This window comes from Thalassophryne amazonica, chromosome 10, assembly GCF_902500255.1.
Source record: "Thalassophryne amazonica chromosome 10, fThaAma1.1, whole genome shotgun sequence".
Lineage (NCBI taxonomy): Eukaryota > Metazoa > Chordata > Actinopteri > Batrachoidiformes > Batrachoididae > Thalassophryne > Thalassophryne amazonica.
The window spans coordinates 68,709,243-68,733,409 of NC_047112.1; the positions used below are offsets into that span (position 1 = coordinate 68,709,243).

At 43.2% G+C, this 24,167-nt stretch overlaps 1 protein-coding gene across 1 annotated transcript in view; it reads right to left on the bottom strand.

Annotated features, from left to right (window-relative positions):
• zgc:92140 (uncharacterized protein LOC447854 homolog) overlaps window positions 1–24,167 on the bottom strand; it is a 116,209-nt gene extending 92,042 nt beyond the window's left edge. The window contains exon 1 of the mRNA XM_034180201.1: window positions 23,980–24,167. The gene's annotated coding sequence lies outside the window, so the exon portion shown is untranslated. The remainder of the gene's footprint in view (window positions 1–23,979) is intronic.

The window sequence follows — 24,167 nt, forward strand, 5'->3', positions numbered from 1 at the left end:
ACGTCGCGCAGCGCTCCGAGGTGACGTCGTCATCCTGTTTCAAGCTGAAAACCTCCAAATTTAAGCCTCTGTTGACCCAGGACGTAGTGAGAGAACAGAGAACTTTCAGAAGAGGTCGGAATCAGCAGTTTATCCGGACATTCCACTGTCAAAGGAGATTTTTTTAATGAAAGACGTGCGAACGGATTGGCGCGTCGGCTTGCAGCCAGCGCAGCGCGCCCGCCACAGGAAAGACACCTCAGTTGGAAGCCTTAAGGACAAGTTGGAACATGCCCTGCTGTTAAACAATTTCTCAGATACTCACTCAACTGAAAGCCACCAAAAGCTGCCTGGATTTACAAATGGTTATCAACACGGAGGTGTTTTTCCTGTGGCAGGCACGCCGCGCCGGCTGCAGGCCGACGCGCCAATCCGTCTGCAAGTCTTTCATTAAAAAAAATCTCCTTTAACAGTGGAATGTCCGGATAAACTGCTAATTCCGACCTCTTCTGAAAGTTCTCTGTTCTCTGACGTCCTGGGTCAACAGAGGCTTAAATATGGAGGTTTTCAGCCTGAAACAGGATGACGACATCGCCTCGGAGCGCTGCGCGACGTCCCGCTCCGTGGGAAGTCCTTACAGCGATAGAAACAATCCAAAATCTCTCATCAGCCGTTAAAATTTTCACCGAAAACCAGCTTAATTTCTCGAATGGTGTCCACTCGGATGTGCCTCACAGTTTCTGAAAAAATTTTGATGAAGCACAGCGCCAGTCTCTCAGCAACTTCTCAGACAATGAAAATCCGACGAGGGGGCTGGACCACTCCTCCCACAAGGCATGCTCACAGGCGAATGACGTCACCGACAGGCGTGGAAAAAATCACGCATGCGCACGAACGTTCAAGCTTGGCTGACGTAAAAACATATGAATCAAATCCATATAGTTTTTTTAAAAAATAAAACGGTCGGTTTCTTTTCTAACAGACCTCGTAGTTCCTCAGTCCAGCCAAAATCACATAAGCATTTCATGTGAACAGGTCCTCATGCAACCAGAGGGCTTACAGCGGGGTGGATTTTGTGTGTGTCGCAGCATCAGTTAGCTCCATCAAATCATCGTGTCGTTGTCCCCCACGTGTGCGCGCACACACACACATGCAACCGGCTCGGTCGACTGTGTATGTCCTCAGTGCAGCGAAAAAAAAATCAGGTCAGAAATGAGTCCAGCTTTTCTTTTCTCTTCTTGCTAACAGCCTCCAGGCAGCACAGTGGATTTGTTTTGTGTGTGCGTGCGCTCATACACGAGCATGTGTGGGCACACATGTACTCCTGTGTGAGCAGAGTGCAATGGTACCAAACGAATGGAACCAAATTTGCACTCTAAATGGAACCAAGCTGCACTCTAAATGCAATGCAACACAAATGGGATGAATTAATCCATGTCATGTGACATACAGTAATGTTCAGAATAATAGTAGTGCTATGTGACTAAAAACATTAATCCAGGTTTTGAGTATATTTCTTATTGTTACATGGGAAAAAAGGTACCAGTTGATTCAGTAGATTCTCACAAATCCAACAAGACCAAGCATTAATGATATGCGCACTCTTAAGGCTACTGTACCAATCAAATGACAAGGATCCACTCAGCCTTTATATAATAGTCAACAAACCAGGAGACAGTGTAATACATTTCCCATTAGAAATGGATCTGATCAGGGTATATCATTTGGGTGCACAAGGACATACAGAGAACTCTAGCTACCCAGCATGGCATCATCTGGAGTTTAAGCACATTAAAAAGGATCCTGAGGGCGAAGCGTCTCCCCGTCGTGAGGATGACAAATGAGCGAACGAAAGGAAAACGTGCACTCATTTTATTAATTCGAGGGCTCAATTAAAGGAAAACGTGCGCACGTTTTATTAATTCAAGGGCTCAATTAAAGGAAAACATGTGTACAAATTATCATGGCCAGAGAAAAATATCACTTTAAGTGACCTCTCCCGGTTCCGTACCTCTGCAAACAGGAGTTGCCCAATCAAATTTCTTCTACTTTTATATTGTAGCAACGAAGATGGTTCAGAGAAATGTATTGGAGTAAAAGTAAACATTTTATTAAGGAAATGTCGTGAAGTAAAAGTGAAAGTTGCCAGAAATTTAAATAATGAAGTACAGATACGTCAAAATTCTACTAAAGTACAGTAACGAAGTATTTCTACTTCATCACATTACGACACTGATGAAATGTCAAATGTCAGCATCGAAAATGTGTAGCAAGCACAGAGAAAACCCATTTCTGATATGTCATAGTCTAAGCAACTAAAAATAATATAACACAATGCTAAAATACCCTCAGCTACATGAGCATGACAAGAGGAAACTGAATGTGACCTTTTGACCTTTTAAAAAAGTTCAAGGTTAGCCATCTATGAACTTGTCCAAAGTCTGTGTCCCAAGAATGTTCCCTGTTAATTTAAAGACTCTGGCAGTAAGAGGACGGAACTTATGCTGAGCACGGACAGACAAACACAGACAGACGGATGGACAGGGAGACGGACAGATGGATTGACAGATGGATGCAAAGTCTTTGTAACGCCTGATGGCCATATTTGAGCTCTGGTTAAAAATGATCAGTGAAGTGAGTCATTTGATGCAGACTCGCTCCTGTGTGCTGCTGAGTGTCCTCTCTCTGCTTCTGTCCATGACAAAGTTTCTCTGTAATTCGTTGGCCAACATGCTGTAATATTTACTTTAGCCTGGCAGCAGATGCTGCTCTGCTCCTCTCACCTTCAACTCTCCATCAGCATGACACGCCGGGTCGCAGCGCCAACATACACCAACGCTGCTGGACAGCAAAGCTTCCTCCTGAGTGCGCGGCCTTTGTTTAAAGTGTGCTGCGGCGCGAGCAGCAGCTCCTGTGAGGACCGAAACGAGTGGTGGTGGAGGGAGAGGGCACAACGAACACAAGCGTCTGTTTTCCTTTGTACTGTTCAACAAAAACGCGTCTGTTTGACTATCAACATTTACTCTCACAACTTCGGAGATGTGGAGAGCCAAAGCGAGTGAACAGGAAAGGAAACATGAAGCGAGTGAAAGGATGGCACGTCGGAAGGCAGTCATCACACCAGGAAGTCATCACATCAGGAACCCATCACACCAGGAAATCATCGCACCAGCAACCCATCGCATCAGGAAGTCATCGCATCAGGAACCCATCATACCAGGAGGTCATCACACCAGGAAGTCATCACATCAGGAAGTCATCATACCAGGAAGTCATCATACCAGGAAGTCATCACATCAGGAAGTCATCACATCTGGAACCCATCACACCAGGAAGTCATCACATCTGGAACCCATCACACCAGGAAGTCATCACATCAGGAAGTCATTGCACCAGGAAGTCATCACATCTGGAACCCATCACACCAGGAAGTCATCACATCTGGAACCCATCACACCAGGAAGTCATCACATCTGGAACCCATCACACCAGGAAGTCATCACATCTGGAACCCATCACACCAGGAAGTCATCGCATCAGGAAGTCATCACATCTGGAACCCATCACACCAGGAAGTCATCGCACCAGGAAGTCATCACATCAGGAAGTCATCACATCCAGTACTTTTTGAAGAGATGATCTACAAGTGCAGTGAGAGCACAAACCTCCACCTCTGTTAGGGTCATACAATCTGTTGTGTAAGCACTGCCATCGCAATGTGCACGTGAGCAACTGTTTGCACCATAGGTTTCTCAATGTGGCATCATTCAATGAAGTGTGCACAGGCACGTGTGGGTGATTCTTAGACTACGGGCACTTATGTCCTTTGATCATATTGTATGAAAAACAGAAAAAAGGGGAAATTTCACACTTTTATAGTTATCTTTACAATGAAAGTGTTTTAAGAAATTTGTTCTAGTAGTCTATGATGACTTTTTCACCTTTTGCCGTTTTGTGCTTGTCCCACACCCAGACTTTTGATCTTCAATGATAAAAATGAATGGTAAAGAAACGTTTTTCTAATGTTTTAAAATATCTCTGAATAAAATATCAATAAAATAATCAAAACATAATTGGGGTATTCAATGGCATACAACTGTTGTGATTTTTTTAAACAAAATGTAGTTGTCCCACACTATTGCCATAATTTCCACCACAACACAGTGAGTCCCATGCACGCCACCACCGAAGGCCACCAGTCTGCAGGATCAACATCACTAAACTGCATAAACATGCACTTCAGTTTCTGTCTTATTTTAATGAAGATTTGTCCATTAGTTTTGGAGTTAGTGAGAAATCTTATCATTAATGCTCGATGTCACCAAACTAAAGGAAGTCATAATTAACTTGTGGATCCATATCCTGATCAAGATCAAAATTTAATGAGTTTTTAATTGCCAGTGGCCATTTTTTTTAATTAAGTAATTCTGCTAACACAAAAAACAATTTTGAGCAAAAAATATCATGTCCTTGGCAACAGAGCTACAAGATTTTTTGTTTTTTTCCATTCATCTGTTGGCCATTTTCTCTATTAACTGGTGAATTGCTTGGCCCATAAAATGACCGAAAATGGGGGAAACTCTCACTGTTTCCCAAAGCCCAAAATAACAATCTGTAATGTCTTATTTTGTCCACAACCTAAAAATATTCCATTTATTATGCAACCCCAATTCCAATGAGGTCGGGACATTGTGTAAAATGTAAATAAAAACAGAATACAATGATTTGCAAATCCTCTTCAACCTATATTCAATTGAATACAAAGACAAGATATTTAATGTTCAAACTGATAAACTTTATTGTTTTTGTGCAAATATTTGCTCATTTTGAAATGGATGCCTGCAACACGTTTCTAAAAAGTTGGGACAGTGGTATGTTTACCACTGTGTTACATCACCTTTCCTTCTAACAACACTCAATGAGCATTTGGGAACTAAAGACACTAATTGTTGAAGCTTTGTAGGTGGAATTCTTTCCTATTCTTGCTGTTATGTGGGCCGCCTGAAGAGGAGGTACTGCTGGCCCACCACCACCAGATGGCGCCCTGCCTGGAGTGCAGGCTTCAGGCACGAGAGGGCGCTGCCACCACGGACACAGCCGGGGGTGACAGCTGTCACTCATCATCTCATGACAGCTGTCACCCATCAACACTTCATCATGCTACTCCATAAAACCCGGACGTCATCTCCACCTCGTTGCCGAGATATCATCGACCTGTGAAGGTAACAATCTCAGCCGTATAAATAACTGTGTCTAGTAACTCATTTTTTGCAGCTGTTTTTTCCTGTGGAGTGCACTATCTGGTGATTGGCGTGACCGGCGACAGCTTCGCTTTACACCCCACCAGATAAGTGCTGTGTGACAGGAGCTGCATGAGTGTGGATGAGAGGTGGAGGTGGAATCTCCACCATTGCTGTTACTGGGTGTGCACACACCCACATCTTGTTGTTTCTGCTTCTTGCCAGCAGTACCAGATCCGACATTCGGAGACGGTGGCCACCTGGGGACTCGGGACTTGGCGGCTCCAGTATTCTCCGGGTTCGGTCAGAGGGCAGAGGAAATCGTGTGGTTCCGGTTCTTCTCAGGACAGACATCTTCTATCCTCGAGCCTGCCCACACATCACCCTTGTGATTGACTGTTTGCAAAATTTCACATTCCTCTGTATTGTGGTTGTGCTCATTCACAACAGTAAAGTGTTCGTATTCGACTCTTTCATTGTCCGCTCATTTACGCCCCCTGTTGTGAGTCCGTGTCACTACACTTTCCCAACACTCGCTTGATGTATGACTTCAGTTGCTCAACAGTCCGGGGTCTCCGTTGTCGAATTTTGCGCTTCATAATGCGCCACATTTTCAATGGGCGACAGGTCTGGATTGCAGGCCGGCCAGTCTAGTACCTGCACTCTTTTACTACGCAGCCACGTTGTTGTAACAAGACGTTGCTTGGATGGCAGCATGTGTTGCTCCAAAACCTGGATGTACCTTTCAGCATTGATGATGCCATCACAGATGTGTAAGTTGCCCATGCCATGGGCACTAACACACCCCCATACCATCACAGATGCTGGCTTTTAAACTTTGCACTGACAACAATCTGGAAGGTCTTTTTCCTCTTTTGTCCGGAGGACACGTCATCCATGATTTCCAAAAACAATTTGAAATGTGGACTCATCAGACCACAGCACACTTTTCCACTTTGCGTCTGTCCATTTCAAATGAGCTCGGGCCCAGAGAAGGCGGCAGCGTTTTTGCATGTTGTTGATGTATGGCTTTTGCTTTGCATGGCAGAGTTTTAACTTGTACTTGTAGATGTAGCGACAAACTGTGTTAACTGACAATGGTTTTCTGAAGTGTTCCTGAGCCCATGCGGTAAGATCGTTTACAAAATGATGTTGGTTTTTAATGCAGTGTTGCCTGAGGGATCGAAGGTCACGGCACTCAATGTTGGTTTTCGGCCTTGCCGCTTACGTGTAGAAAGTTCTCCAGATTCTCTGAATCGTCTGATTATATTATGGACTATAGATGATGGAATCCCTAAATTCCTTGCAACTGAATGTTGGGAAACATTGTTTTTAAAATATTGGACTATTTTTTCAGCAGTTGTTCATAAAGTGGTGATCCTCGCCTCATCTTTGCTTGTGAACGGATGAGCCTTTTGGGGATGCTCCTTTTATACCAAATCATGACACTCATCTGTTTCCAATTAGGTGTTCTTTAAGCATTCATCAACTTTCCCAGTCTTTTGATGCCCCGTTCCAACTTTTTTGAAACGTGTTGCAGGCATCCATTTCAAAATGAGCAAAATGGGCACAGAAACAATAAAGTTTATCAGTTTGAACATTAAATATCTTGTCTTTGCAGTGTATTCAATTGAATATAGGTTGAAGAGGCTTTGCAAATCATTGTATTCTGTTTTATTTACATTTCACACAAAGTCCCAACTTCACTGGAATTGGGATTGTAGACAGGAAACTACAAAATATTCACATTTTAAGAATTTGGATATTAGAAAGTCTCAAAATGATTCATCCATTCATCAAAACAGTGATTAATTATTGCATTCAGGTCTGTACTGAAGCACTTGAAGTGCCAAATGTCTGGCCTAGAATTGTGATTAAAAACATAGTGTCAATACATATGTACATTCTGAATATCTTCCTCGGGACCCCTTCGCACAGAACACGACAAACGCAGAAACCGGAAGAAAATCCACAAACCAAAAACAAAATGGGGAACTGCGAAACATTCCACCTGCTGTCGGGAGGGACCATATACTGTTTAATGTGTTATACTTGGCAGGACTTTAACTTATATATCCATATATAGTCATTTCCAAGGTGGATCTTCTTTTTGCTTCGGCACAAATTTTAAACCGGATGCCCTTCCTGACACAACTCCACATTACATGGAGAATGGGCAGGGTTGAGGTTTAAATGAGGACTGCCAGCAAGCTCACTTAACCGCTGGCCACCACCCCTGCACACATTTTAATAATATACAAATCAGAAAAATTACAAAAGTGTCAAAACCTGACATGCTTGCTGGAGGCAGTAAAATAACTAAAATCATTAATCTGGGGATGAGCACTGGCTGATGGGCATCAGGACCTGTACAAGACTTACTCAGTTTCCATTAATACACACAGACACACACAGAAACTCGAAAATCGAATCTGCTTACTGTTTCCACAGAGGACATGGTGCACGTATCAAATGTCCACCATCACCATGTTCACAAAAATGTCCAAATGTGCATCATGTGCATCTTGTAACCTGAGTGGCAAGTAAGGCTCAAAAAGGTGGGATCTAGTCAATGGTTTGGGATGTAACAGGAAATAAATCAGACTGTTACCACCTTTACATGCCATGTGTGCTTGAACCTGGTGCATTGCTATTGAGTTGGTAGACCCAAAAGTGAGAGGTTTTCTGGTAACAGAATTTCAGCAAAGCACGTGTGCACATGGGCTCCCTGAGGTGAAGCTGTTGAGCCTCTCCTCTCCACTGCACCTCCATCTCCACCTCCATCTGCCTGATCTCCTCAATATCCCATCAGGGTCAAACTGCACCCCCCTCCCCCGGGGTCATCAACCACCCTGTGGCCAGGGCTGTCTTGGTGCCCACCTGCAAGCCCTGAGAGGTACAATTAAAAATTTAATTAATTAATACATTTCCTGACCTCTCTGCTGCTTAACCACTCACTTGTGCCACAATAGAGGTGGATCAAAGCACCCTCACCAAATCTGTATCATGCCCCGCCTTCTTATCCCAAGTGGACTCTGTGTGCACACACACACACCCTGCACTCACACGGAGGCGTTGCTCCATGTGCAGGACGAGCACACAAAGCATATGGGCAAAGCAAAGGCAACACAGGCGCAGCCGCAGCCCACTGACTACAGAAGGCGTGGCGGCACAAACACGTGTGAAGAATCAGATATAAAGAAATATTCACACATCAGAAACAACAAAGCAAAAGACAGCAACTCAAAGCCAGCAGCGCGTTATCGTTGATGAGTCAGTGAGGAAGACGATCTGAGCAGCCGGCAGACTGCTGAGTCAAACTGAGGCGCACCGTGCTGCACCGTGCCGTGAATGCTTCATACTGACTGCAGCGGAGCACCAACAGCCTCATCACATGTCTGCAACCATCTGTATGCCAGACAGTCACGGGGACTCCCTCGCTCTGTTGCTCAAGCTGGGGACATCCTGGTAACCATGGACACCCGACTCCTGATGCAGTGATGCATCCTGACCACCTGAACTGATGCCAGCGTGTGCACTGTAATGAGGCTGCAGGTCAAAGGTCAGAGGGCAGACAGAGGAAAAGACAGCAGGCCGCTACATCACAAGCTGTGCGCGAGCACGTTTTTGATTTTATCCTCAGCAGGCAAGCGACTCAAAGCAGATGGCAGCAGACAAATCAGCAGTGAGGTCATGAGGGGTATTTGGTCACCAAGGTGCAGATGGCGGCACATGACGGCACAAACTCGTATATCAGCGATATAATCTGCTACTGACGAGGCCAAAGCCGTCTGCTTCCACATCACCAAACAAAAGGCTGCTCATGTCTGCAAATGCAAACAGAACATCTGAGAAAATGCAGAACACGTGAATTTCACACTAACTTATATTTTATGAGCTGCACATCAGAGATGCAGGTTTGTGTTCTGGTCATTCCTCTCTGCTTATCTTTGGTGATAGAACACGCTGTGCTTCCCCAAGTCCACCACGAACTGGAGCTGTAAATAATTAGATTATCATCATTTATCTTACAAAATATCAGACGAATGTTTCAGCACACACATACAGATCTACACGAGGCTGCAACTAAAGATTATTTTCATAAATTATGTAAAAAAGTATTAATTAATTAAGTAATCTTGTGTTTTTAATAGTTTATTATCTTCTGATCGGTTGATTTTCCTTTGGTTAGTTAACCACTAAATCATAACCATAAAGTCTAAGAGTAACTTTCAACCATGGATTCAAATATTTTGTCATAGAAAGTATAACAAAAATAAATCCCAATGTAGAAAGAACATATAGGTGCCAAAAATTCAAAAGCTATTACTGGATAAATTGTGGAAGAAAATCTTTCAACACAAAAAGCTAATAAAATCTGAACATATTCTTCAGGCTGCAACTCGGTTATTTTCATTATCAATGAACCCATTGATTATTTTCAAGATTAACCATAAGTTGTTGTTTGGTCCACAGAAGGACAGAAACTGGTATATATATATATATATATATATATATATATATATATATATATATATATATATATATATATATACACACACACTCGCAGCTCAGCCTTGCAGCGACATTAAAGAAGATCAGTGAATGGATTGTATTTATATAGCACTTTTCCATCTGCATCAGACGCTCAAAGTGCTTTACATAATGCCTCACATTCACCCCAATGTCAGGCTGCTGCCATACAAAACGCCCACTACACACCGGGAGCAAGTAGGGGATTAAGGACCTTGCCCAAGGGTCCTTAGGGATTTTCCAGTCATGCTGGGATTTGAACCAAGGATTCTCTGGTCCAAAGCCCAACGCTTAACCACGAGACCATCACCTCCCCTAACCGGAAACCATCATATTCAAGAAGGAAGCAGAAAAACGACGAATCAACTGAGAAACTATTTTCCACTGCTGCAGTTCCATCTGGAGACTCAAAGTTTTTCTTTCCCTGATACTGACTGAGACACCAAGACTCAGAGTATCAGTCAATAACAAACAGCTCATAAAACCTGTCTGCCTCTCGTGTGAAAAACATCAGCATTACAGAAAACAAAAATAAGCATTTGTCCAAAGGTCAGAAATAAACAAGTCCACTGTGAAAAGGACATGGAGTTTTATTGATCTGAAATTTCATGTTTTATTTGACTTTATAATGCTGCAACAAACCGAAGACGAATTTCCTCTTGTGGCCAATAAAGTTTATCAACATCATCATCATGTGAGGTCATGATGTACAGCACCTATCCAAACCTTCCAGGATGTAATATTGTGAGACTTCCCAGGGGTAAAACTGCTTTACCTTTTCCCTGCAACGGTGACAATGTAGTGACAGCGTATGCAGTAAAAATGTAGATAAATGAGCGAGTGGGTGGATGAGTTCTTCTTGTTCCAGCTGCTCCCGTTAGGGGGCGCCACAATCGATCGATCGTTTCCATCTCACCCTGTCTTCTGTACCTTCCTCTGTCTCTCCAACCACCTGCATGTCCTCTCTCAGCACAGCCATAAACCTCCTCTTTGTCCTCCCTTTTCTCCTCCTGCCTGGTGGCTCCATCCTCAGCATCTTTCTCCCTATATACCCTGGGTCCCTCCTCTGCACGTCCAAACCATCTCAGCCTCACCTCTCTGACTTTGTATCCAAACTGTCCGACCTGAGCTGTCCCTCTGATATGTTGATTCCTAATCCTGTCCATTCTCATCACTCCCAAAGAGAATCTGAACATCTTCAGCTCCGCCTCCTGTCTTTTTGTTAGTGCCATGGTCTCTAAGCCGTCCAACATAGCTGGTCTCACTACTGTCATGCAGACTTTCCCCTTCACTCTTGCAGATATTCTTCGGTCACAAATCACTCCTGCCACCTTTCTCCACCCACTCCACCCTGCCTGCAATGTCTTCTTCACCTCTCTGCCACACTCTCCATTACTTTGGACAGTTGAACCCAAGTATTTAAACTCATCTACTTTCACCACTTCAACTCCTTGTAACTGCACTATTCCACTGGGCTCCCTCTCATTCACACACATGGACTCAGTCTCGCTCCAACTGACTTTCATTCCCCTTCTCACCAGAGTAGATCTACACCTCTCCAGACTAGACACAACCTGCTCTCTACTCTCACTACAGATCACAATGTCATCTGCAAACATCATAGTCCATGGAGACTCCTGTCTGATCTCATCCGTCAACCTGTCCATCACCATTGCAAACAAGAAAACTCAGAGCTGATCCTTTGTGCAATCCCAGCTCCACCTTGAACGAGTCTGTCATTCCTACTGCACATCTCACCGCTGTCACACTGTCCTTGTAGTGTTCAGAATAATAGTAGTGCTATGTGACTAAAAAGATTAATCCAGGTTTTGAGTATATTTCTTATTGTTACATGGGAAACACAAATCCAACAACACCAAACATTCATGATATGCACACGCTTAAGGCTATGAAATTGGGCTATTAGTAAAAAGAATTAGAAAAGGTGATGTTCACAATAATAGTAGCATCTGCTGTTGATGCTACAAACTCAAAACGATTATGTTGAAACTGCTATGAATCACTAAACTAGTATTTAGTTGTATAACCACAGTTTTTCATGATTTCTTCACATGTGCGAGACATTAATTTTGTTGGTTTGGAACCAAGATTTTGCTCGGTTACTAGTGTGCTTGGGGTCATTGTCTTGTTGAAACACCCATTTCAAGGGCATGTCCTCTTCAGCATAAGGCAACATGACCTCTTCAAGTATTCTGACATATCCAAACTGACCCATGATACCTGGTATGCGATATATAGGCCCAACACCATAGTAGGAGAAACATGCCCATATCATGATGATTGCACCACCATGCTTCACTGTCTTCACTGTGAACTGTGGATTGAATTCAGAGTTTGGAGGTTGTCTCACAAACTGTCTGTGGCCCTTGGACCCAAAAAGAACAATTTTACTCTCATCAGTCCACAAAATTGTCACAGCACTTACAGGTAACTCCAGACTGTCTTTGATCATCCTGGAGCTGATCAATGGGTGAGCCTTTGCCATTCTGGTTATTCTTCTATCCATTTTGATGGTTGTTTTCTGTTTTGTTTTTGTTTTTTTTTGTCCATTTTAAAGCATTGGAGATCATTGTAGATGAACAGCTTTTCTGCACCTGCCTATAAGTTTTCCCCTGTCCAATCAACTTTTTAATCAAACTACGCTGTTCTTCTGAACAATGTCTTGAACGTCCCATTTTCCTCAGGTTTTCAAACAGAAAGCATGTTCAACAGGTGCTGGCTTCATCCTTAATAGGGGATACCTGATTCACACCTGTTTGTTACACAAAATTGACAAACTTGTGAACACGCCCTTTTCTACTTTTTTTTTTTTTTTTTTTTACTAATAGCCCAATTTCATAGCCTTAAGAGTGTGCAGATCATGAATGCTTGGTCTTGTTGGATTTTTGAGAATTTACTGAATCTACTGGTACCTTGTTTCCCATGTAACAATAAGAAATATACTCAAAACCTGGATTAATCTTTTTAGTCACATAGCACTACTATTATCCTGAACACTACTGCACATGTCCTGCACTACCCTCACATACTTCTCTGCCACTCCAGACTTCGACAAACAATAGCACAACTCTTCTCTTGGCACTGTGTCATAAGCTTTCTCTAAATCTATAAACACACAATGTAACTCGTTCTTGCCTTCTCTATACTTCGCCATCAGTATTCTCAGAGCAAACAATGCATCCGTAGTGCTCTTTCTCAGCAGGAAACCATATTCCTGCTCACAGATCTTCATTGGTTTTCTAAGCCTAGCTTCTACTACTCTTTCCCATAATTTCATGCTGTGGCTGGTCAACTTTATGCCTCTGTAGTTACTGCAGCTCTGCACATCACCATTGTTCTTAAAAATAGGAACCAGCACACTTCATCGCCACTCCTCAGGCATTCTCTCACTTTCCAAGATTTTATTAAACAATCTGGTTAGAAACTCCACTGCCATCTCTCCTAGACATTTCCATGCATCCACTGGAATGTCATCTGGACCAACTGCCTTTCCACTCTTCATCCTCTTCATAGCTGCCTTCACTTCATCCTTACTAATCTCTTGTAGTTCCCGATTTACTCTCCCCACATCATCCAGCCTTTTCTCTCTCTCATTTTCTTCATTCAACAGCTCCTCAAAATGTTTCCTCCACCTTCTCAACACACTCTCCTCACTTGTCAGCACATTACCATCTGCATCTTTTACCACCCTAACCTGCTGCACATCATTTCCAGCTCTGTCCCTTTGCCTGGCCAATCGGTACAAGACCTTTTCTCCTTCCTTACTATTCAACTTCTTGTACAGCTCATTACATGCCTTTTCTTTAGCTTTTGCTACTTCTCTTTTTGCTTTTTTTCCACATCTCCTTATACTGTTGTCCACTTTCTTCATCTCTCCAACTATCCCAAAACTTTTTTGCCAACCTCTTTCTCCTTATGCTTTCTTCGTCCCACCACCAGGTCTCCTTGTCTTCCTTCCACTGTCCAGATGTCTCACCCAGTACCTTCCTGTCTGTTTCTCTCACCACATTTGCAGTACTTTTCCAGGTGTCCAAAACTGCTTCTCCTCCATCTAGTGCCTCTCTCACCTGCTCATTAAATTTCATACAACAGTCTTACCCTTCACCTTCCATGATTTGATTCTTTGTTGAGCTCTCACTCTCTTATTCTTCACCTCTAAAGTCATCCTACAAACCACCATCCTATGATGTCTAGCTACACTCTCTCCTGCCACCACCTTACAGTCTCTGATTTCTTTTAGTTTGCACCTCCTAGGGGGAGTTGATGGTCTAGTGGTTAAGTGTTGGGCTTGAGACCAGAAGATCCTCGGTTCAAATCCCAGCCTGACTGGAAAATCACTAAGGGCCCTTGGCCAAGATCCTTAATCCCCTAGTTGCTCCTGGTGTGTAGTGGGCACCTTGCATGGCAGGGGTGAATGTGAGGCATTGATGTGTAAAGCACTTTAAGCATCTGATGCAGATGTAAAAGCGCTATATAAATGCAGTCCATTTACCTTTGCAGAATGTAGTCCACCTGTGTGCACCTTTCTCCACTCTTATATGTCACCCTGTGCTCCTCCCTTTTCTTAAAGTAGGAGTTCACCACAGCCATTTCCATCGTTTCTGCAAAATCAACTACCATCTGTCCTTCCTCATTCCTGTCCTTGAAAGCATATCTACTCATTCCTTCCTCATCACCTCTGTTCCCTTCACCAACATGCCCATTGAAGTCCGCTCCTATCACCACTCTTTCGCTTTCCACCACCTCATCTAACTCACTCCTACCTGTGGGACATATGCACTGATGATATTCATCATCACCCCTTCAGTTTCCAACTTCACACTCATCACTCTCTCATTACACATCTTCATACTCTTAACATACTCTTCCTTTAAAATGACCCCAACACCATTTCTCTTCCTATCCTCACCATGATACAACAACTTGAACTTGAACCCACTGCCTATGCTCCTGCTCTTACTTCCCTTCCACTTGGTCTCTTGCACACACAATATGTCTGCCTTTCTCCTCTCCATCATATCAGCCAGCTCTCTCCCTTTACCAGTCAGACTGCCAACATTCAAAGTCCCAACTCTCACTTCCACCCCTCTAGTTTTCCTCTTCTCCCACTGTCAAGGGTATTTAAGGTGGCCAAGAGGACGATAGCGTGTCTACATGCTATCATCCTCTTCTTCTTCTTCGCCCAGCAGTAGCCCAATTTCCACCAGCAACCTGTTGGGCAATGGCACCAGTGGCTGTGTTGTTAACCCAGGCCCAGACCTCGATGATGTTACGGGCAGAACATGGTTCTCCGCCAATTCTGCTGTTCTATGGCCAATGCCAATCAAGCTCCACAGTGCCAGCCAGTGAGCAAAGTGCCCCCTACAGTACATTAGGCCCTCATGGAGTCTTGTTTCTGATGGTTTGGTCAGAGACATTCACACCTTTGGGCTTCTGGAGGTGATTCTATAGGACTCTGGTGGTGCTCTTCCGGTTCCCATTCCTGTTTTGGGGTCATCTCATTGTTACAGCTGCCATCACAGCTGGTAATGACATGAAGAAACAAGATGCCAAATATATCACCAATATGGGAAAAATTACACAACAGAATGGGAAAGTAAAGCTGGAATTCTAAACAATGCAGGATATAGATGAGAAAAGTTTTAGTCACCACTGCAAATGACTCTGCAAACCCAAAAGAAAGTCAGTCTTCTGTAGGCCCTGGGGCCCGCTGGTGTCTGGCTCACTTCCAGATTCTGCAGCGTGAAGCAGAACAGAGTCAACTCCCACTGGGCAGGACACCAGCCCAACGCAGGTTACTGCCCCAGCCAAGGCCGGTGTCACAGCCCAAACAGTCCCCCCTAAAATCGGTCCACCCTGCCTTCACTGCACATGCGTCATTAGCCGCGGTTCACCGATTATCACCATCCATGTTTCTGCTTCAAACTGCACTTCAGTCAATCTGTCTCAGCCACAGATACAGTTGTATGTAAAAGTTTGGGCACCCCTGATAATTTTCATGATTTTCCTTTTTAAAATCCTTGGTTGTCTGGATCAGAAATTTCAGTTAACTATATCATATAGCAGACAAACACACTGATATTTGAGAAGTGAAATTAAGTTCATAAGATTTACAGAAAGTGTGTAATAATTATTGAAACAAACTAAAGCAGGTGCATAAATTTGGGCACCCTTGTCATTTTATTTATTTGAATACATTTTGCACTAATTACTGGAACACAAAATTGGTTTGATAAGCTCATTGACCCTTGACCTCCTTACACAGGTGAATCCAATCATGAGAAAGGGTATTTAAGGTGGCCATTTACAAATGTTTCCCCTCTTTGCATCTCTTGTAATGAGTGGCAACATGGGAGCCTCTAAACAACTCTTAAATGAGCTGAAAACAAAGATTGTTCAACATCATGGTTTAGGGGAAGGATACAAAAAGCTATCTCAGATTTCAGCTGTCAGTCTCCACTGTGAGGAACATAGTGAGGAAATGGAAGACCACAGGCACGGTACTAGTTAAGGCCCGAAGTGGCAGGCCAAGAAAAATCTCAGATAAGCTGAAGTGAAGGATGGTGGGAACAGTCATAGTCAACCCACAGACCTGTTCTAAAGACATACAACATGATCTTGCTGCAGATAGTGTCTCTGTGCATCGTTCAACTATACAGTGCACTTTGCACAAAGAGATGCTGTATGATGCTGTAATGCATAGGTGAAGCATAGGTGGCGTCTATCCAATACACAAAACAAGGTTAGTATCAGTCTGGGCTGTAAACAATGACTCTAATTAACAGTTAATTAGCAATTAATCTGAACTGAGTAATTGGTACCAGAGTAATTGATTTAAAAACTAATTCTGTCTGATCTATAAATACGGTTCACAACTTCCTCAATCTAACCCCCCACCTCCACCACCCAAAGGTAAAAGAAAACTAAAATAAATAAAAAACATTTTAACATGGTGTGTGTGTGTGTGTCAGTGTAAACTAGCATTTTAAATGGGTTCACAAACAGTTAACATCTGATTGTTTGACATGTGAAAAGAACTTTACTTAATTTTTGTTATGTTGACACATTAAAAAAAAAAAAACATATACACACACACACTCACACAACAACCCCCAAAAAATGTTTGACGCAGTACATAAATTCATGAAAACACATAAAACAAGAAAAAGACTAAAGCTTCTTTTTCAACTCCGATAAAAGAACGACAGAGTCTGTCCTCAGACAGGCTGATTTTTATTCAGGGAACATCGGAACCTGTCAGCTCCATGATGTCACGTTACAGAGGAAAGAAAAGCTGCACTCTGCAGCGCCCCCACAGGACCGGCTGCCCTGATGTACAAATCAAGCTGCTACTTATTTTGGGCTTGTTTCCAACATCCAAAGAAAAATAACCAAAGTCCACGTGAGTCGTGAAATTTCCTACAGCCAATCAACACAGCGACGACACTGAGTACGCACTGCGTATGCACAGAGTAAACACAGAGGACACACCAAGTAAACACAGAGTGCGCACCGAGTACACACCGAGTATGCACCGAGTACGCACCGAGTACACACCGAGTATGCACAGAGTACGCACCGGGTAAACACCGAGTACGCACCGGGTAAACACTGAGTACGCACCGGGTAAACACAGAGTAAACACTGAGTACACACCGAGTACGCACCGGGTAAACACAGAGTAAACACTGACTACACCCCGAGTACACACCGGGTAAACACAGAGTAAACACTGAGTACACACCGAGTACGCACCGGGTACGCACCGGGTAAACACAGAGTAAACACCGAGTACGCACCGGGTAAACACAGAGTAAACACTGAGTACACACCGAGTACGCACCGGGTAAACACAGAGTAAACACTGAGTACACACCGAGTACGCACAGAGTAAACACCGAGTACTCGCAGAGCAAACACCGAGTACGCACAGAGTAAACACCGAGTACGCACAGAGTAAACACCGAGTACTCGCAGAGTAAACACCGAGTATGCACAGATTAAACACCGAGTACTCCCAGAGTAAATACCGAGTAAACACTGAATACGCAAAGAGTAAACATTCGGTTTATCCATTCGGTTGATATACGGGGCAGCAGGGGGGGTGTTGGACAAGTGGTTCATGTGCTTGGTTTCACTGCTGAAGGTTCCTGGTTCAAACCCCATCCCTGCCACATCTCTCCATGTAATGTGGAGATGCATCATGGAAGACAGCCGGCGTAAAACTTGTGCCAAATCAACATGCAGATCCACCTCGGCTTTGTTGTGGCGACACCGAGTGAAAACAAAGGGATTCACTCACTCACTCATCTTCTCTCCCCACTTACTCCAGTTAAGGGCCACGGGGGCGGAGCCGATCCCAGCAGTCACATGACGAGAGGCAGGTTCACTCTGAACAGGAAGCCAATCTGTCACAGGGACACACACGGACAGTCTCCAGTCCACTGAACCTGCGTGTCTGTGGATGTGGGAGGAAGCTGGAACCCACACGGGCACAGGGAGAACACGCAAACTCCACAGGGACCAATATTCCTCTGATTTACAGCATGATTTTTAGTTACCAAGTCATATTTTAAAGTGGTTTTAAACAAAGTGAGGTGTTCATACAACCGTTTATTTAATTCCACAACATAATGTTTTTTTTTCCTTTTATCATTTACAGTTTTCATTTTCTTTGGCCATTTTAGTACAAATAAAAATGATGCAATACTGACATCAATTTGTCACATGGAAAATGTTCTCAGGTTGCTGTTTGTGGAAATGTTTATTTGTCAGCAGGACATCTTAAAAGCCATTTTGATTCAGTTTGGTGGTGGTGTACGACTGTGGCAGTTCATTCAAGTCACCAGAAGATGCCAGTCAAAATCATTTTCAAATCAATATTTTTAGACTGTTTCCTGCTGAATTCCTTGTTGGTTGTACTTTGGAAAATTACTTCAGCAAGAAATCCCCGAGACACGAGAGTGAAGAGGAGAGGAGTCACACAGACCCACAGACACAACGGAATCACGCCAGCGAGCATCAGGAACATTCATGACATAATGTGTGGAAACAGATTATACGTATAATATATATATATACATATACATATACATATATATATATATATATATATACATATATACATATACATATATATATATATATATACACATACACACACACACACAGTAGTGTTCAGAATAATAGCAGTGCTATGTGACTAAAAAGAGTAATCCAGGTTTTGAGTATATTTCTTATTGTTACATGGGAAACAAGGTACCAGTAGATTCAGTAGATTCTCACAAATCCAACAAGATCAAGCATTCATGATATGCACACTCTTAAGGCTATGAAATTGGGCTATTAGTAAAAAAAAAGTAGAAAAGGGGGTGTTCACAATAATAGTAGTGTGGCATTCAGTCAGTGAGTTCGTCAATTTTGTGGAACAAACAGGTGTGAATCAGGTGTCCCCTATTTAAGGATGAAGCCAGCACCTGTTGAACATGCTTTTCTCTTTGAAAGCCTGAGGAAAATGGGACATTCAAGACATCGTTCAGAAGAACAGCGCAGTATGATTAAAAAGTTGATTGGAGAGGGGAAAACCTATACACAGGTGCAAAAAATTATAAGCTGTTCATCTACAATGATCTCCAATGCTTTAAAAAAAAAAAACAGACGCGTGGAAGAAAACGGAAAACAACCATCAAAATGGATAGAAGAATAACCAGAATGGCAAAGGCTCACCCACTGATCAGCTCCAGGATGATCAAAGACAGTCTGAAGTTACCTGTAAGTGCTGTGACAGTTAGAAGACGCCTGTGTGAAGCTAATTTATTTGCAAGAATCCCCCGCAAAGTCCCTCTGTTAAATCCCTCTGCAGACAGTTTGTGAGACGACCCCCAAACTCTGAATTCAAGCCACAGTTCACAGTGAAGACAGTGAAGCATGGTGGTGCAAGCATCATGATATGGGCATGTTTCTCCTACTATGGTGTTGGACCTATACGAGGTCTGTCAATAAAGTAACGGTCCTTTTTATTTTTTTCAAAAACTATATGGATTTCATTCATTCATTCATTTTTCGAATGGTTTCCAGGTGCACAGTCTCAAACAGCTTCTGAAAAAATTCTGATGGAAAAAAAGTCCTTTTCATTCCGCCATTTCCAGACAATGAAAATCCGACAAGGGGGCGGGACCACTCCTTCCCAAGGCGTGCTCACAGGCGAATGACGTCACCGACAGGCGTGGAAAAACTCACGCATGCGCACGAGGGTTCAAACATGTCTGACGTAAATACATATGAATGAAATCCATATAGTTTTTGAAAAAAATAAAAAGGACCTATACTTTATTGACAGACCTCGTATATCGCATACCAGGTATCATGGATCAGTTTGGATATGTCAGAATAATTGAAGAGGTCATGTTGCCTTATGCTGAAGAGGACATGCCCTTGAAATGGGTGTTTCAACAACACAATGACCCCAAGCACACTAGTAAATGAGCAAAATCTTGGTTCCAAACCAACAAAATTAATGCCTCGCAGATGTGAAGAAATCATGAAAAACTGTGGTTATACAACTAAATACTAGTTTAGTGATTCACAGGATTGCTAAAAAAGCAGTTTGAACATAATAGTTTTGAGTTTGTAGTGTCAACAGCAGATGCTACTATTATTGTGAACACCCCCTTTTCTACTTTTTTTACTAATAGCCCAATTTCATAGCCTTAAGAGTGTGCATATCATGAATGCTTGGTCTTGTTGGATTTGTGTTTCCCATGTAACAATAAGAAATATACTCAAAACCTGGATTAATCTTTTTAGTCACATAGCACTACTATTATTCTGAACACTACTGTATATATATATCAAACACTGCTTTACAGAAGTTAACTCTGGTCAGTTTGTTGACAGCCAATGTCGCTCGTGTTTCTGCAAATCCTTTATCATTTTAAAATTTATGAGCATCATATCAAAGATATAGCAAATAATAATCAGGCCACATACATAATACAGGTACATACAGTAAAGCACACGGTAGTACAGCACGTGGTAGTAAAGTACGCTATGAGTATCTCTGCTAACATAAAAGCAGAAGTGACGTTTGTTTATTAGCCAAACCAGCAAACACACAGATTTCTTTTTTCCAAACTGAACTTGAACAATGAACAAAACGGGCTGATGGTGAATCTTCAGCTAACTAAACCACTAACTATCACCGGCGGCTACACGACACGATTTTAAGGTTCAGAAAACTTGGATTATGTACTTAGCACTCTTCAGCTATTTAGCACTATTCACCTTCCTTCAGCTGCTCCCGTTAGGGGGCGCAACATCACATCATTATTCTCCATCTCACCCTGTCCTCTGTATCTTCCTCTGTCTCACCAACCACCTGCATGTCCTCCCTCAGCACATCCATAAACACTTCAACCTGAACCTGCTGATGGTTCCCCGTACTTGTTTTAAAACTCGAGGGGACAGATCTTTTAAAGCCGTGGCGCCGCGCCTTTGGAATGAGCTTCCCTGCTCCCTTCGCTCGATAGACTCTGTCGATGTTTTTAAAAAGCAACTTAAGACTCACCTTTTTAAAATTGCATTTTAGCTTGATTTTCTTTTAAATGTTTGTGTTATTTTTGTATTTATTGATTTTATCATGTTATCATCTTTATCCTCCCTCTTGTCCTCCTACCTGGTGGCTCCATCCTCAGCATCCTTCTCCCTATATACCCTGGGTCCCTCCTCTGGACATGTCCAAACCATGTCAGTTTCACCTCTGATTTTGTCTCCAAATGATTATGACCCCTGTGACATGATCCCGGATAAGCAGTTAAAGATGTACGTATGTGTATGATGTGACCTGCACTGTCCTCCTCATCACGCCTGAAGAACATCACAGCATCTTCAGCTGTCTTTTTGTTCATGCAGCTTGCTCTAAGCCAGTGATTCTCAACCGGGGTGCCGTGGGTATTTTTCATATTCGCGATTACTGTGAATTATTTATTTTATCCACAAAGCATAAAACGACTCAGAATCTGATGTCAAACGTGCTGCAGCATCGCTCTCGTCTTAAGGCGGGACAATAACAAGGAGGCTGACGGCCGATTAAAACAGTGCCGTCTCCTTCAAAAGCCGTCTAAAATGCGGAGCTGTCGGTGTGTGTGTCTGTGCCTGTGTGCGCGCGTGCGGAGTTAACAGGCTGCAGACTGCGAGGGAGGGGGTGGGTGAGGGAGATTCCTGAATGCAGGCGCTACACGTTCAGTGCGCAGCGAGCGTGGAGCAGAGAGAGGATTGTAACCCGAGTGAACGTTAACAAAACAAAACGTGAAGCTGCCTTTACTTCTCTCTGAACTTTCTCTAAAGGTGTGATTCTGCCGTTACCGTCTGTTCACACCATGTGCACGTCGTATGCTGAATTTATGAGATCATGAGATGAAATAAATGGTCAAATATCTTTAAAAACATTTAAAAAAAAATGAGAATATATGAATGAACTGAGCCACAAAAAAAAAAACAATGTTCAGACGCACAGATCACAAAAAGCAGGTGAGAACTCTGAACTTTAACAGCTGTTATTTTCCAAAGGTATTTATTTGTTCAATCTTGAGCTTAATGCAGTGTTTAAGCACAAAACGTGACTGATGAGGAGAAACAATTTCAGAAATGCAACAGAAACAACCACAAATCAGAAAAAGTTGGGACTGTATATAAAATTAAGATAAAAATTAAAATGTTGCACCATTCCCAGGTTCTCCACTCACAGAAGCCAAACGTTCTTCCAGAGTTGTGTAATTATACTACAATAGTAGAATATAAAGAAGGGCAAAAAAAAGAGAAAAAAAAATAGACAATATATTCGTCAATCGCAATTATTTGTCTGACAATTAATCGTCTCCAGAAATTCCTAATCGTGACAGCCCTACTTGATATCAGAGCGCAAAATGCTTGAGGATTTTCGAAATGCGGTGTTTTCTGTATCGATTTTCTATTAATAATAATAATAATAATAATGATATTTTGATTTTGCGCAAAACCAGAGGTAATAGCATTATAATATTATTTTGGTTGGTGGTGTGCCACAGGATTTTGTAAATATAAAAAGGGTGCCGCGGCTCAAAAAAGGTTGAAAATCACTGATCTAAGCCAATACAACATAACTGGTCTCTCTATCATCTGGGAGATATTCTTATGCAACAAATCTCTACCTGCACTCTCGTCCTTTACCACACTTTCTGTTACGGACACGAGGATTCGACCTGATCCGCCTTCACAACTTTTAATCCCTGCAACTACATGAATCCACTTTCAATCACACACACCTCTAATCCGAATGGCTCCAAATGACTTTCATTCCCCTTTTCTCCGGAGTTTACTGATACGTCTCCAGGCTCACATTAACCTGCTTCGAACTCTAACAATACATCCCAAAGTCACCTGCAAACATCATAAGTCGACAGACTCTCCTGCCCGCTCTCATCTGTCAACCTGCGCCTATTGGAAATAAGGAAGGACTGGAAGCCCGTCCCATCCCGCTGTCCCACACGTCTCGCCTCACTGATATCCATGTATTGACTTTTCAGCTGTGTGTGGGCAAGAAATTTGTCTCATGCAACACAGTTGTCAAAGGTGAGCAGAGCACTCAGAGGCTTTTCTGATAACATGTTTGAATGTGACAAAAAGCTGGTAAAAACTGTGAACTTGCCCTTTAAAATCATATAAACAGACAGCTGCGGACTTCAGCAGGACTTTTCTGCAGATGGCTGCTTGTTTTCTCCTACGATCTGGCAACTCTGTTGCTGTACATTGAAACACACTGTAGCTGTTACACGAGAAAAAAAAGGTCGGTTGTGTTTTGGAGCCTAACAGCTGCGTCCAGCTGCGCCACGCGTGCGCGCTTTGTCCCCGCAGCGCACAAACCGCGCGTGCGCAGTTTGACAACGAGTTTAGTGTTTTGGGGTTGGTTTGTTTTTTTCCTTCAACGGCCTCACGGAGGAGCCGAGCGAGCGCGTGCACACAACCGAAAAAAAAGAAAAGAAAAGCGAAGACCGTCTGAGCGCGAATCGGGAGAGAAACCGTGACACGACCCACGGAAACACCGCCACAACGACGCACGGACACATGCGCGTGCATTCAAACAACAACAACCACCACCGAGAAAGAAACGCAGCGCGGATCCGCGACACCCCACGAACCGCGTCCACGATCACACACACCGGCAACTTACTGTGACGAACCGGATCCGCTCGGTCCACGGGGGGATCGCCAGTCGGTCTTCCGGCTGTGTCGGGCGGGATCTGCGTAGTGTGGAGGAACGGGACCGGAGAGCTCAGGGAGCGCAAACTGTGGGTTGCGTCATTTCAGCAGGACGCCGCTGGTGCGCGCAGCAATGCAGCCATCTTGCTGAGGAGGAGA